This window comes from Gobio gobio (assembly GCF_949357685.1).
Source record: "Gobio gobio genome assembly, chromosome: 8".
NCBI lineage: Eukaryota > Metazoa > Chordata > Actinopteri > Cypriniformes > Gobionidae > Gobio > Gobio gobio.
The window spans coordinates 36,340,434-36,356,503 of NC_137114.1; positions in this window are offsets into that span (position 1 = coordinate 36,340,434).

The following is a 16,070-nucleotide window of genomic DNA, read 5'->3' on the forward strand; positions in this document are numbered from 1 at the left end:
AAATGTTTACGTGCTTTTCGTCTTTTATTTTTTGAGCGGTGGTGAAATATTTTGCTCTTATAAACACTTGCCAGTATTTAAAGAAATACAAGTCTAGAAATGCAAATTACAGCTCACGCAACCGCGCAGTGCTCTGAAAGGGTCTATAAAGGATATAAACAGTGAGTTTTGAAGTGATATATTCTTGAAAACTCAGAGATGTGGATTCGGACAGCAATTACATTACCACACGACCTTGGTGTTTGTCAAAAGTCGATAATTCAGCCTGGGTTTTTCTCGCGGGTGGTGGGAGACGGACGGCTTCAGCCAACTCCTTCACCACTAACGGAGCGAGCTGAAAAAGACTTTTCCCGGACCACAACATCAGCAGTACAGCAGTGATTGTTCTTGCTCTGTGTAACGGGAGTTTGTTTGTTCAGGGAAGAAGGAGGCGGGAACCGGCGAACGTTTAACAACTTTTAATCAAATAATAAACACAAAATGAAAGTAAAAGCGGCAGCCCCTCACGGACGACTGCCGCGCACAAACATAACAAAACCCAACTTAAAATCCAGGCCAGGTCCTCTCTCGTCCTTCACCGGTGTCGCTCGCCCTTATATGCCTCCGTGCTCCCTCATGAGAGGACTCGAGACCGGTGTGTCTCAATCACGCACACCGGTCTCGCTTGCTCGTCCACCTCGCCACACTTTTAACTTCTGGACATTCGTCAGCGCTGCCACACGCTCGCATCTTTCTCCGACGCCATTACTGAACTACAACTCAAACTAGCGCACGACATCAACGTCATCGCTCTCAGCCACTCCCTCTGTGCGCTGATTGGACCGGTAAAAAATTGTTCGGGGGAAAACCTAAGCATACACCGCAGTCCCAGACGTAGTACTGAAGGAAAATGAAAATTGAGCGGAAGTACGTAGGAGGGCGGAGCCAGGCTATCCGTCTCCCACCACCCGCGAGAAAAACCCAGGCTGAATTATCGACTTTTGACAAACACCAAGGTCGTGTGGTAATGTAATTGCTGTCCGAATCCACATCTCTGAGTTTTCAAGAATATATCACTTCAAAACTCACTGTTTATATCCTTTATAGACCCTTTCAGAGCACTGCGCGGTTGCGTGAGCTGTAATTTGCATTTCTAGACTTGTATTTCTTTAAATACTGGCAAGTGTTTATAAGAGCAAAATATTTCACCACCGCTCAAAAAATAAAAGACGAAAAGCACGTAAACATTTGAATTGGGCTATTATTCACGGCAGTATTTATTCTTATCATACCAAGCATATGACATTTTATTGACAGCATACAATCATGTTATGATTGCACGATATATGCACCACGAGAGCAGCGCGTTCCGATCACAAAACTCTCCTCCACCGTGAATAAATAACAATCCGAATGCACGAGGTTTTATCACTGATACTGAGGTGGTGTGCTCCGTTAATGTGAGAATCAAACAGTGTTGCCAACTCTCGCGAGACAAATAAGCAACCGCAGCTTCAAAAACAAGCCCAAAACAAGCCCAATATTATTATATTATTTATTATCATCAATATTATTTATAATAAATAATTTTTTTATCAATAAATGAGCCTGCAGCATATTAAACTGAAACCTCTCAGAGTTTGAAAAGCAAAAACAGATGTGATTTTACAAAAATCATCAAATTGCAATAAAGGACACACAATATCCTCCGATCAGCTGTGAACAGAAGAGGTTTGAAGAGTAAAGAGTGACATGGAGGCCAATTATGGTAACCCATAGTCGGAGTTAGTGCACACATATTAGGGGCAGTAAGTAGTGAACAACACACACACTGCAAACCGTGAAAAAGACAAGCCCTGCATCTCATTGTGCACACTATCTGCCCTAAATAGTACTGAAAATTACTAATGTCACACTATTTAGGATGGATAGTGTGCACATTGGGACACAAGCACTACAGCGCTGCAATATAGCCACATATTTAAAATAAAATAAATTCGAACCATACCTACTGTTATTATTAGTAGACTTGTTTTTTTATAATAGCCTGTAATTTTAAATACATTACAAAAATATTTTTTTAATTAAATTAGGTGCCTCTCCTCCCTCTTTCCTCTCCATCTCTGCTTGTGCTATTGTTTGTAAAAATGTATACGTCTCTTTAAGTCTACTAACTTTCATTACGTGCATTTATAACGTCACATGCCTGCACGTTGAACGCGATTTTTCTTCAATGAAGGGGAGAAGGAGGCGGGATATAAAAGGACAGATTACTACAGCACTTGTATCGTTGCACTGAATGCCTGTTGTGAGAAGACAGTGTCAGTCAATGTATTGGACAAAACAGCGACCATAAATGTAAAGAAACGAAGTTGCTTATTATATTTTCCTAACAAGCAACCACATTTTTTAAAATAAGCCCAAAAAACCGCAACCCGCGACTCGTGATTTTTTAACGCGACTTGCCAAAAAAAGAAGCCCAAAGTCGCGTGTTATACGCGGACTTGGCAACTATGGAATCAAAGGCGAACGGCGCGTGACATACGTCACGACCAAACGTTAGCGATTGGTTAGGCAGATTCAGAGTGACTCTTGGCAGATCCAATAGTTTTAAACTTCAACAGAGAACCCGCCTTCAAGGAAGTAAACGCTTGTCAATGGAGAGTGGCCAGACTCTATGTACAAATGAAATGTACGAGAGTCTGGTAAAACCAGGCTAGGACTCTGTAGCCTAAAGCACAAATGTTTAGAAATGTTTAGAAAATTTGCACAATTTTCATTGTTAGTGAAAAACTGCAGTTTCTAAAGCAAGCCACAAAAGCTTTGTGATTATCCCTGTGTGAAAGAGGACTGGTTTCCTAAACAACTGCTTTAGAATGATCAGCTTCACATGTAAATTGTCTGTAATTTCACTCAAATGAATCAAAGAAATAGTCCACTCTTTTGGTTACTTTGTCCATGTTCACCTTGAGTGTGAACATCCATAGACCACATGGATGCCTAATTCACAAATTATTGGACATGAGGGCAGAATTTATCATTTTAGGTGAACTGTTCTTTAAAAACTGAAGTGAGTACGTTTTTAAATGTTAAAGTACCAAATTTGCAGTTGCCGTTCATTAACATCTATTGTATGATGTAGCAGCTTAACTTGTGACTAAAAAAGTAACCATTCTGAGTGCTTGCTATTTCTATTTACAGCTAGGAATGACAGAGAGAAGTTGACTGCATCAGGAGGTAAGGAATAACCAGGAACTGCTCAGAATTCAGTTTGCTCATGCACTAATAGTCTGAAACTGGCTGGGTGGATAAACCTTGCTGCAATTACTGCTAAGCAACAATAGAAGTGTGACGTAGCCCATCCGCACAAATACACACACACACACACACACACACACACGCACACACACACACAGTATATACTTCCCTTTTAATGGTAGGGCCATGTACCATCCTTCCCACTAAATTATCGCCATGGGGGGGCGAGGGAACAGCTAGCAGAACAGAGAATGGATTTCCCCTCTCTAGGTTTAAAAGCCCTCAAGTGCTTTTCTCTTCCCTTAAAGAGACAGAGTGACACACTAAAATACATCTAGACCAGAGAATAGCTCTGAATGCTAATGGCAGAGCTTAAAACACCTCACACTCACAGCAGTATGATATTACAGAGACAGTCAGGCATAGTTGGGGTTAAACCTACAACTCATTTAAAATATGCAAGAAATCCAAACTTCTGGCATGAAAAAGTACAGCTCTATCTCATACCTCCCCTTTAAAGTCAACATGAAATCAAAACTGATCCGATTTTTTCTTGAAACACATTCATGTTCTTATTATATTGATATTATATTGATTCATCAGTGCATGTTATTTGACAGAAGGAAAATCCTTGTAATCTTTCAATAACATACCTGTATAATTAGTAGGACTGTCCCCTATTAGTCGACCAAATGTTAGTCTGCGAGACAAGGCTCAGTAAGACAACATTCAAAACTGTAAAGGGTCTACTTTTATTTGTATACACTCACAATAACAGCAAAACTTTGTGCTTTTGTAAAATAAAGAAAACAAACAGGGTGCGCTTTCTGCCACCTCTGTCTACTGGAGCGCATCACAAAATGTACTGAAACTCAGAGTATATGTAACAAGTCCTACTCAAACCACTCCGAGCGGGATTTGAATCGTGGTCGCTGGTGTTGGAAGTGGGCGCTCTAAGAAGGAGGCTAAAAGCCGTAGTATCTAGTGTCAGTCGCTAGAGCGCCTCTTTTACTTTACTCTACTTTACTTGCCTCACAGACATGAAAAATATGTCTAGACATATTGAAATGTCTACTTTTAAATGAAACAATTCAAATCAAAAGCACATTCTCTGATTATGTAATCTGTATGTCCTCCCTATATCATAGAAGCATCCACTATTCTGCGTAGATGGGGAGTCAGCATTGTAAACTACATCTTTGCAGCCGACACTCAGGAATCAGACTCAGAAATAATAAATTATTATATTGTTCAGACAGCCTCCTTTCTGTTTCTTTCCAGACACATTTATAATGATTACCTTTTCCGGTGCACAACGGCAAGCTTTATTTGTGCGCTTGAGCGATTAATTTTTCTTTATTTTGAAGGCTCAATATTATGGCTTGGTATTTCTCTGTAATGTGGAACAATGTTAGCCATGTTACATATAATATTCCTTATCAGTCCTGAAGCTCAAACCATTGTTTAGGCTATTTTGTTGGTATTATAATACAGTCTGCAGTAGTTTAGTGCTTGTTAAAGTAAAACGGTTATGGCAATATAAACAAATCACAATACATTTGAATAAGAACCATTGCTAGTAGACGTTCATTGGTCAACACTCCCATTGATATTCATCGCATCACTCTGTAATTGCAGATAGTTGAATTCACATTACCAGTGGTCTCACTCTCCCATGTTGCCGCAAATTGCCAAATCTCATTGAAAATGAATGACTTCTGGTTGCCTTGTCACTGCATATCAGTGTCAGTGTGAATTCCCCTTCACACCAGAACAGCCATCCAGGTGCTTCTTTTACCACTGCTATGCTGACAACAATCTCAAATGGCAAGGATCCCTGTATGCCACTCTGACATGTCAAACTGGATGTCCACCCACAACCCTGAGCTCATACCTCCCAACTAAGACTTCCCTGATGAGTTTCCTCACCCAACCTCTCAGAGTCTCAAATCTCAGCTGAAGGTCAAGCCGCTGTTTGCTGTCATCCTAGATCATCAGCTGTCCTTTGTAGACTAGGACAACTGTCTGGGCTTTATGCCATTCCATTTTAAGAAACATTTATTTGAATGCCTCTATTTCTCCTCATTAATCTAGTCATTTCACTGCTAGATTATTGCAATTTAAGCGTTGCTTACCAGCAAATTGTACATATTACAAATTTGCTCAGTAATTCAGATAAAATTTACTTACCTTATAAGCTAAACCTAATGATGTCCACACCATGGACCCCATCATACACCCGGTGCAATGCAACGCAAGTGTTTTTTGCTAGTGTCAACCCGACGCAGTTATCGTTTTCACGTCCAGCGCCACGTTGTTTAAATAGCAAATGCACTCACGCCCATCTGTTCGCCCATAGATGTGCTGGTCTGAGGTGTGTTCAGGCGCAATGTTGGCGCATTGCTATTGTGAGGCAACTGAAATCGACTGCGCCATTGACCAACAAAACCCTGGTCTAAAGTCAATAGCGCAGTATTTTTTTTATTATTTAAAGGCCGCACTAGTAATATGCGCCTATAGGCGGGTGCACAACACGCGTACACTTTGCTTAGTACACACACAGGGATGCGCAGCAGCACACAAACATGCCAAATACAAAAAATACAATGTTAAAGATTATTATTGTGTAAAATTGGATAAAAATGCCTACATGTTATAATGGATAGTCATTGCATGTATCAGAATTACCTATTTGTAATAATGACAAATACAATTGAAATGGCAATACACACATTAAACTGACTTGTCAGGTTGAGGGTGTCTATATTCCGCCATATAAACAGCGAATCCGCCATGGTGCAAGCGCAACTGGCTTTTAAAGGGAATGGGAGATAAGGCTCTGATTGGTTTATTGCACGTTACTCCCAAAACACACCCATGGCTAATTAAGAGACTAGGTACAACCCTTTTGGACCATGCACCTCATTTTCCATCGTTAAACTAGCAAAAGATTCAATCGTATATATGGGGGAATGATTAGGAGACCATGATGGACAGGGGCCAATGGGCAAATTTGGCCAGGATGCGGGGGTTATACCCCTACTCTTATCGAAGGACATGCTGGGATTTTTAATTACCACAGAGAGTCAGGACCTCAGTTTAACGTCTCATCCAAAGGACAGTGCTTGTTACAGTATAGTTCCCCTCATTACTATACAGGGGTGTTAGGACCCACACAGACCATAGGGTGAGCACCCCCTGCTGGCCTCACTAACACCTCTACCAAGAGCTACCTAGTTTTCCCAGTTGGTCTCCCATCCAGGTACTAACCAAGCTCAGCCCTGGTTAGATTCAGTGGGAAACCAGTCTTGGGCTACAGGGTGATATGGCTGCTGGCAATTGCTTCTTGTTGTCATTGTATAAAAGCCTAATTTAACATACACTGAATCCTTTCCTGTCCTGATACTTGTTAGAATTTCTTTGGTAAGAAATGCATTTGCTACAATTCAGAGTGTTGATGTTGTGTTTTTGGTCCACAGGAAAACTCCCGAGACCACATAAAACAATGCTAGATCCAGACCAAAGTCAAGTTTAAGACCCCACACAAGGGATAGATATCTCACATCTCCAAGCACACCACATATCTTTGGTGTACCTCAAATAAACCTTGGATGGAAATATATGTTACTGTATGTCTGGGCATCGATTTGTCTTGTCATTGTCTGGTATTGGTCTAGTCTTGATGTAAACTCTAATTTGCTAAGAACTTCATGTAAACGATTTAGATTTGTTTTAAAGACAAAAAAACTATAATGCTACAAAGCTCTTTTAACACTATCTCTATTTATTTATTACCATTCCAGTTTTATCCAACTCTTGGTGATATGCGAGACACTGTCCATGAATTTTCTTGGCAATGATTTTTCCGGGGTAGGTCACCAGGTCTTTCCCCAACACTCCTCATTACATGGCTTGGGGCTCACGCACACACACACACATTCATACCTACTGGCAATTTAGCTTTTTCACTTCACCTACACTAGTGATTTTGGGTGAAAACAGAGCACCCAGGTGAAACCCAGGACCCCTGGCTCAGCCGGGACTCGAACCAGGGACATTCTTGCTGTGAGGCGATAGTGCTACTGAGCCACTGTGCCTCCACCTTTTAACACTACAAAGACTGAATTGCCTTGGTTTAGCAGCTGATAATCTTTAAATCAGGTATTAACGCAAACGTCCCACAAAATTAAAACTAAATGCAATTTGCATGGATCTAAGTGCAGTTGTAAACGATATGACTATAGCACCACTTCAGCTGGATATATTCTCTTCTCCATCATTGGATGAATAACTGCTGCCATGATCAATAGAAAATATACACAAACTTTTAAATGAAATTCCATTTTCTGCCTTCTTACAGTGGGTGGTAATAACCCAAAGGTAATTGCATCAGGCAAATAGCATTGCGATTTGTGAATAAGGTGCCTTCTATAATAAGCATAATTCACAGGCCTTTATTGAAAGGAGGCGTGTTTGCACGGAAGAAAACTACAATAACTTCATTTAAATACACAGCAGTGTTATTATAGCGCATTTAGCAACTGGTTAAACTGGATTGTGGGTGGTTTGTGAATAAATCACAGGTTTTTGAGCTAAACATACAAAAGTGGCCGTCTGTTTAGAGAATTCCTTCCTGTGCCACATATCCAAGACAAAAAGTTTCCACTTTTTGGTTGAGCAGCGGATCTATGCATCAGCATTGGTGACCTGTACAAAATCCTACAATGGCATCTTTCTCATAACCGTGTAGCACAAGTTTGCTGTAAACCCAGGAAGCATGTAGAGCGGATTCAGCTCATAATGGATATTCCTAGGGCCAATTCATCAAAGGTTCCAGGTTTGCTTTCTCACAGGCAGAGACTATGTAAATGCATCCCAGGCTCCTTTGGGAGATAAGAGGGGGCCGAACGGCACATTGTTTATTGGGAGTTGTGTTCAACATAAATCATCCAGCCGCAAAAGACAGAGAAGATAACTCACCTTTCACTTTGTTTTTCGTTGCCGCCTCTGAGAGCATGAAATGGAGAAGAGAGATGGAGGAACAGGGATGAAGGGGAAAGAGAGAGAGAGAGAGAGAAACTAGAGTGATTAAACAAGCCTCAAAGCATGAAATCCTCAGCATATACCACTAAAGTCTCCCATTAAATTAAGTATCAAGTAAAATAAAGTTCTGTCATCAATGACACAATCATCCCATGTGAACTTTCTTCAGTGGAGCACAAAAAGTGACGATTTCCCCACGCATTTACAATGAATGCAGGCTTTCAAGCTCCAAATAAGATGAAAACAAGAGTAGCTTAACTCTTTCCCCACCAGCGTTTTTTTTAAGTTGCCAGCATTTTTGATAATTTTCTGAAAACTTTCATGGCCCCCAGGATATGTTGTTGTATGAACATGCAATATATCAAAAGAAAGAACAGAGCCTCTGCTTAAAAAAACTGTTTTCTTCTAGCTTCATGCATTCTTTTTTTTTTTTAAGTTAAAAAAACTTGACACTTGAAAGTTTCATAAAAAAAAAAAAACCCAACAAAAAGCTGAGAAAATCTTTTTTTCAAAGACTACAACATGTATAAGCAATGCTTTTATCACTTATTCTCGACTCTTTCAGAAGATGCGTAATATTGCCCTCTACCGTAACAGTGAAGACATGGAAAGCTGGAAAATTCCATTAATGGCAGGGAAGCGTTGTCTTATAAATGACGGAAAATGTCATCAATGGTGAGGAAAGAGTTAAAGTAGTCCATATGACTTTTGCACTACATTTCAAGTCTTCTGAAATTATTTTTTTTCACTCAATTCTTTTTACTTCCATTCTAATTCTCCTTGATCCAGTCATGTTCTTAAGAACTCATGATGAAAGTAGTATTCTCCATTTTGTGAATTATATTATTTGGTTCACAAACCAAGTCTGGATGTTTCGTTCACGAATCAGTCCGATCAATTCAGCCTCCACTGAGATACACCGAACAAATGATCAGGTTGCAACTGCTATCAGCTCACTGGAGGGGAAGGATATCAGTGAATAAAGACTTTTTTTTTTCACAAAAGCTGTTGTATGACTTATGAATGGAACCTGGAACTTTGAACCCAGTCCCCATTCATTGTAACTGCAGTGGAAAGAGAGACTAGAACATTGTTCAGTCTCCTTTTATGTTCCACCGAGGAAAGAAAGTCCTACAAACGACATAAGGAAAAATATATTTTTTTATGTGAACTATCCCTTTATGCCTAGTGAGTATACAGATGAAATCCTACTACTTCTCTTTGTTCAGAGTTTAAAGTTTGCTCATGTTTGAATGCATAAGCTTAATACTTTCATTATGCCTGACCTTCTGCTTTGCAAGCCGCCTGCCATAAACATCGCCTTGATGAGGAGCGTAACTGACATATTTTATAGCATGCACCATCTGTATAGACTTCTTTACAGACCCAGCTGAATAATAATCATATACAACCTTTCATTGTCAATATGCATATGGAACATCCGAGGTGAGGTGAGACTAAGAACTGAAATGACACTGCCACCATTTTTGTTGCATGAAGGAAAATGACAGTAAAATCCCCATTAATGCATTTGCGTTCCTCAACTTTGAAAGTGATACATTCAAGGCGATGAATAATTCACTGGGAACACTTTTTCAGACATCTTTTCTGACTTTGACAGCACATAGGGTGAAAAGTTCATCATATTTGGATGTGACAATACAAGTCTGAGGCAGAAGATATAACAAAATGCACTGCAAATAGATTCTGCACAGCCTAAAGAAAGCTTAGGTGTTGCTTATTGAATATAACAATGGGAAGACTATCTAAGTAAGTGAACTCAACTTTAGCGTAATCAAAAATATGCACATTTTTAGGAACATTTGTATTGTTGTACATTGCTCACAGCTCAGGAGACAAGGAGTTCCCAAGCAAAACAACTGAGATCTGAATAAAAATAGACACAAATAAGACAATTGCTGTCATACAAAAAGTGTATAGATCAATGAAATTGTTATGAATAATAGAGTTCAGAGAATTTGGGCTTGACTTTAGCAAATCTGAGCACAATTTGAGAATTTGTTAAGAACTGACGAGAAACATGAGATTAATATCTGAGATAAATGCGCAAAAGTGCCCAATTCACCTCAATTTAATCTCATGTCTAGCAAAAACAATTGATACATTAAAGATTGCATTTGTGATTTTTTCCCCTCCTCGCAATGATGTTAGTAAATGCAATTTAACTTGAGGGCAAATAATATGCTGGTTTTTGGAATAACCTTGAAGCATCTTCTGTGCTGCTGCAATTATGTTCCTATTTATTAAAAGCTGTTATGTGATATTAGTGGGAGTGTACTTGAGTATGACATTGAATACCATCATTTATTTGTATGAAAAGCAATTTTAGGGATCCTCAGTCAATGACATGCAGTATAAGAGTGTCATGACATAAAAGTGGATAAATATTTGTTAAAGACCATCTGTGGTGAAAATCAAGTTGTTTATGTGTCTATGTGGTGTTTTAATTTGCTTTTAGACGAACCATGCACAAATTCATGTCAACACCATTGTGTTTTTGTTAGTATGTTCTCCTTAAATCTGCAGTGAACCAAAGCCAGTCTCAAAAACGCAGTTTGAAATCGCTGGTGTTTATTATGTCACAATCTACCTTGTAACCAATCACGTCAATGTCTGGGTGGGGTTTAGCATATCATTACTATGCTGTGAAGCAGGGGGGTCTCTAAGTTGTTCAAAGCTTTTCTAAGGATGCAGATTTTTAGAAGGCAGAGTGAGATGGCGAACGGGAACTTGGTTTGTTTAACATTAGCAACACATTATTAGCTGTTTGATAACGTAGCCAAGCAAAAGGCTAATCATATTAATTACCGTTCTGTGTCTGACATTGTAAAGAGTAATACCTTTATGCAGTGTTTAATACAGTAACTTGAGTAAAAGTTGGCCAAGTGGATCTCTGAGCTGGTGTGAGTGGGTGGAGGCGGGGCTGATTTTCATATTCATGGCTCTGCAAATACTAAATGAAGCAAAGGTGTAGAGTTACATTCAAGCTATTTTAAGGCATGAAGAATGTTTTTGACAGGAAAAAACAACAACTTTTAAATAGGTAATTTTGGTGATCAAAGATGAGTTTTAAAGGGTCATGAAACCCCAAAGCACATTTTTTTTAGATGAGAACAGATATGTACAGACTGCACATCATTGAAAACTCTAAAGGTACTCATTAGGTTTATTCATAAGTGGTGCAATAATTTTGAATTTTACAGAGCAATTTCTGTCTTCCGGTTTGAAAAGCAATGTCGGAGCAACGTCACGGATTCTGACGTCAATTTTGAATACTGGCAAGATCCGGAGTGGTGATTGGCTGCGGGGCTGGAAGAACGAGCTGACATCAACCGTTTCTGAGCACTTCTCTGCATTTATTCATGATAATGAACACTTTTAACCCAATCAGTGCACTGTATTACGCATATGATCACATCGGAGAATTCAAACAACATGCGGAGCACGCTGTTTCTGTGCGGAACACCGCAATGAGTTTAACCACGCTCGCAATGTGGATCAAAGATCCTATACAAACAGGAGTATGCATGTTTCAAGTTTTTATGGACATATTTCATATACTCTAGTGCTCTAAACATGAACCAGCATGTGTATGCGCATTTAATCACGTTAGAGCCCTGCGCGGGACTGTTTTCTTCATCCCGCTCCCGCTCCCGCCCGCACCCGCCGAATTTCTGACCATTACCGCCCACTCCCGCAACGTGTGTTACACTCCCGCCCGCTCCCGCAATATGTATGTCCACTCCCGCCCGCACCCGCAAAACTCTGAGAATTTATTATATATAATAGAGATGCATTGATTTTGTGTCTTCTCCCGTCCCGCAGAAAAAAAAACCACGTATTTGTATTGATATTATTAAAGAGATTCATGGGGTTGTTTGTTTCGTTTCCCTGGCCTGCATGTAAAAAAAAAAAAAAAGACAAATACATTCAAATATAATTTCGTTTTTATCAAAAACTTTGCAAATAAAAATAGACTGCTTTGCAAAACAGAAAACAGAAAAACAGATTGAGAAACAAAAAACAGATCCCAATTCGTCGGTCAGTTCCGACGTAACGTTACGTCGAACGTGACCGACTGAAAGGAAACCTGAGAAAACATGCATCAACAGAACGTAATGTGAACACAAAATAGCAAACGGACATTTAGAAACAATCCATTTCCACTCACTAAACTTCTATGTATTGTTTGTCAAAAACACCAAACAGTCAACTTGACCTGCAGGGAGTGCTGAGCATTTTTGGTGAGGTATGATCAGGTAGCTATGTATTTGCCAGCTGCGCAATATGTGGATACATATAACGTTATACCGCATGATTTTGCCTACCAAAACAATTGAGAAACTTCTCCAAATGTCAGACTTTCCTTGCTTAGCTTTTGTGCTGTAAATACCTCGTTTGAGGTTCTTTTTTACATCATCTATTGACATCTTCTCCATCATGTCGTTAGGCAACCTCCCTATCCCGCCGATTCCCGCTGTGTTTTTTTTAGCCGCCCATTCCCGCTCGCAGCAAAATTCAAACCGCGCGTTCCCGCGAGATTTGCGTTGGGTCCCGCGGGACCCGGCGGGACTCAATCCCAATGCAGCCCTCTAAATCACGTCTTCTTCAAATGAAATATGTGCAAATAAAGACACTGATACACCTGTACGTATGATCACGAACATAATGACACAATGGATTAGTCTGATACACAGAAGACAATGATGTGGACCGAAAATTCAAAGAATGGAGAAAAAAGTAATTATGCCTTTATTCTTTCTCTGTTAAACGGACGTATTTCGTTTGATCAGAGACTGCAGTGCTTGTAAATGTAATGAAAATGGGTTACATTTTTAAAATGCATCAAGGTGCCCTCAACTGTTTTTTTTGTTGTGTTTTTTTCCCCCTCCGTGGTCATATTTTAATATTCATGTGTCTGTATAATGAGAGTGCAGCAGGTCTTTATTGGTTTTTGTCTCCCCTTTTCCCACATTCTACTCTTGCACTTTTCCACAGCTTTAAACGCCCATTTCTTGAGGCCTTTTCCAACTCACCAGACTTATTGAAATAAAATGATTGACTACAGGGGGACTTTAAATGTACCAAGTTCTTAGAAATATACCAAATTTTTGTTGGTTTCAAAATGGTTTCGAAAAACTTCATACCATATTAAAGAGAAATTTAAAAAAAAAAATCTTGTAGTGCAGGGGTTCTCAACCCTGGTCCTCGAGGCCCACTGTCCTACAGTGTTAAGCTCCAACCTTGATCAAACTCACCTGCCTGTAGCTTTCTAGTAATCCTGAAGAGCTTAATTAGCTGTTTCAGGTGTGTTTGATTAGGGTTGGAGCTAAACTCTGCAGGACTGTGGGCCTCGAGGACCAGGGCTGAGAACCCCTGATGTAGTGTAACCATCAAGTAAAATGACTTACATGTGAGTGTACACACCTTAAAGAGGACCTATGCCCTTTTACAAAGTCTTGGTTTTGTTTTGTTTTTAGGGTCTACTAGAATAGGTTTTCATGTTTGGATGTTCAAAAAACACATCTTTCACATGTTTGACATTGTTGTTGCTCCTCTCTTCCCAGTCTGTCAGTAACGCTCTGTTTAGTTCTTGTCTCTAGGAAGCGTCTCCATCCGAATGGACCAGTGTGTTGTGATCGGTCAACCGCTTCAAGCGTGTTTTAGAAACGGCACACCTCTTACCATAACTGTGGCTCAACACACTACTAATGCAACTCAACCAGGCCTTGGAATGATTTAAATGAGGAATATTGTGACGTGTTCATTCCTGGAAGAAAACTCACGACTATAATTGAAGCGTTTCAGGGAGTTCAGAATCTGTGCGCACTGATAACATAAATAACTCCTTATGCTGTGACTTTCATTAATTTTACATCCTCAAACACATTAAAGAAAGTTTTAAATGTAAAAAAAGCACAATAGGTCCTTTTTAATAAGTTTTACATATTTTTGTAAAAAAAAATGTAATTCCAAATATCATGAATTATTACCTGATAAATATTTATTGTACATGAAGCTGCTTTGTTGTACATGAACAATTGTAATAATGATACTCCAATGTCAAGACCCCCCCCCCCCCCCCCATATATTGCCATCAGTTCCACAAGTACTGGCAATTAAATCTCCTTGACCCTCACAAATAACAGTTCTCAGGCCCGAAACCCCATATTACTCAAGCTGCTGTGAATTGGCACGTTGATCTAGAGTTTAACGAAGGAGTCATTGTTTTTCACACTCGTTAATCTCTCTCATTCTTCCACCTTAGCCAACCACCCCCGACCCCCCTGCCTACATGGAAGTTATTAATCTCTGACTCTCCGCACAGTGTCGGAATCTAATAGTGTTGACAAAGTCAGACTCCATGATAAGATTCTCCTTGCTGTAAGCGGAGAATATTTGCCAGATCCTGAGAGGAATACCAATGGATACAAGGATCCACTAGAGAGCAAAAGCTCTTAATCGAACTCTATTTGCTCGGCTTTCACTCTCTTTTTTTAATATCTGCTACCCCCTTTTGGGTTGTTTATGGGAATTAGTGTGAATGGCAAATAAAAAGAACTCCAGAAATGACATTCCAATAAAGAGGACAAATGCTAGGTCTTACAAAGACAGATTCAGAGGGTGTGCAAACGTGAATTATTAATAATCTTGTTTGACACCTCACCTCAATCAAAGAAACATGAATTAGCAAATTACAGTTTATTGGATTTTTCATGTGAACTGGCGATTCCTATTTATTATTTTCAACACTGCAGGGAATGTCTTCTAGTCAGACGCTGAATATCATATAACTTCAAAATCAAAAGAATAGCAAATTAAGCCTATTTCATTAACCATTAAAGGATTCAACTTGCATTTGTGCCATAATGTTTCTCTAGAAAATTATTTGACTTGTACTTGTCCTTGTACTTTTAAAAGCAAAATCGCCATTTACAGGAATGCACTAAGAGTAAACCATTTCAGAGGCTTTAAAAGCAGAAATGAAAAGCATGTATTTTTGTTACAGCACTAACACTTGTTTATTTTTTAAGCTGGACCATTTTATCGTGCTGCTAATACATTTCTAGAAGAATGAACTTCTGGTTACGTATGTTATAAGTGTAATTCCTATAGGTGGAGTTAAGTCACCAGGTTTACCACCGTCACTGGTGTCATGACAACGAAGCTGAAAAAATTTACAGAGACAATGTCAGGAACGGATTTGACCAAACTAGTCTAATGCCAACACATAAGCTCATGGCTACACTTTTGAAACAGTGTTATTTTAATGTTTATAGCCAACATTATGCTTCAAATGCTGTTGTTTTAATAGCTATCTGATAGGATACTCTGCCTTAGCAGTCACATTTATGTTCTGCAAAATCAATAGGAATCCAGGCGATCAGGGGTTTCACAAGTTTTAAGTTTACGTGTTTACCAACAGAAAACTACTTGGTTTGAAGGTGACTTCAGTGTGAGCTGTGCTTTAAACATCGCTACGCTATTGACAATAGACAATGGAGCTTTTTTGGCTGTTTTTTGACAAAATCAAGTCAGCCAATTAAGAACCTTTATTTTTAAGATTGCATGAGTATTTTTTAAATGGTGTGTCAAGTTAAAAATATTGTCTAACTTCTAAAATCACCCTAATTACACAGTCCTTAAAGGGGGGGGGGGGGACACTCAGTTTCAGTCAGTCTCATGTCAATCTTGAGTACCTATAGAGTAGCACTGCATCCTGCATATCTCCGAAAAGTCTTTATTTTCATTATAATTATAAAAGAAAG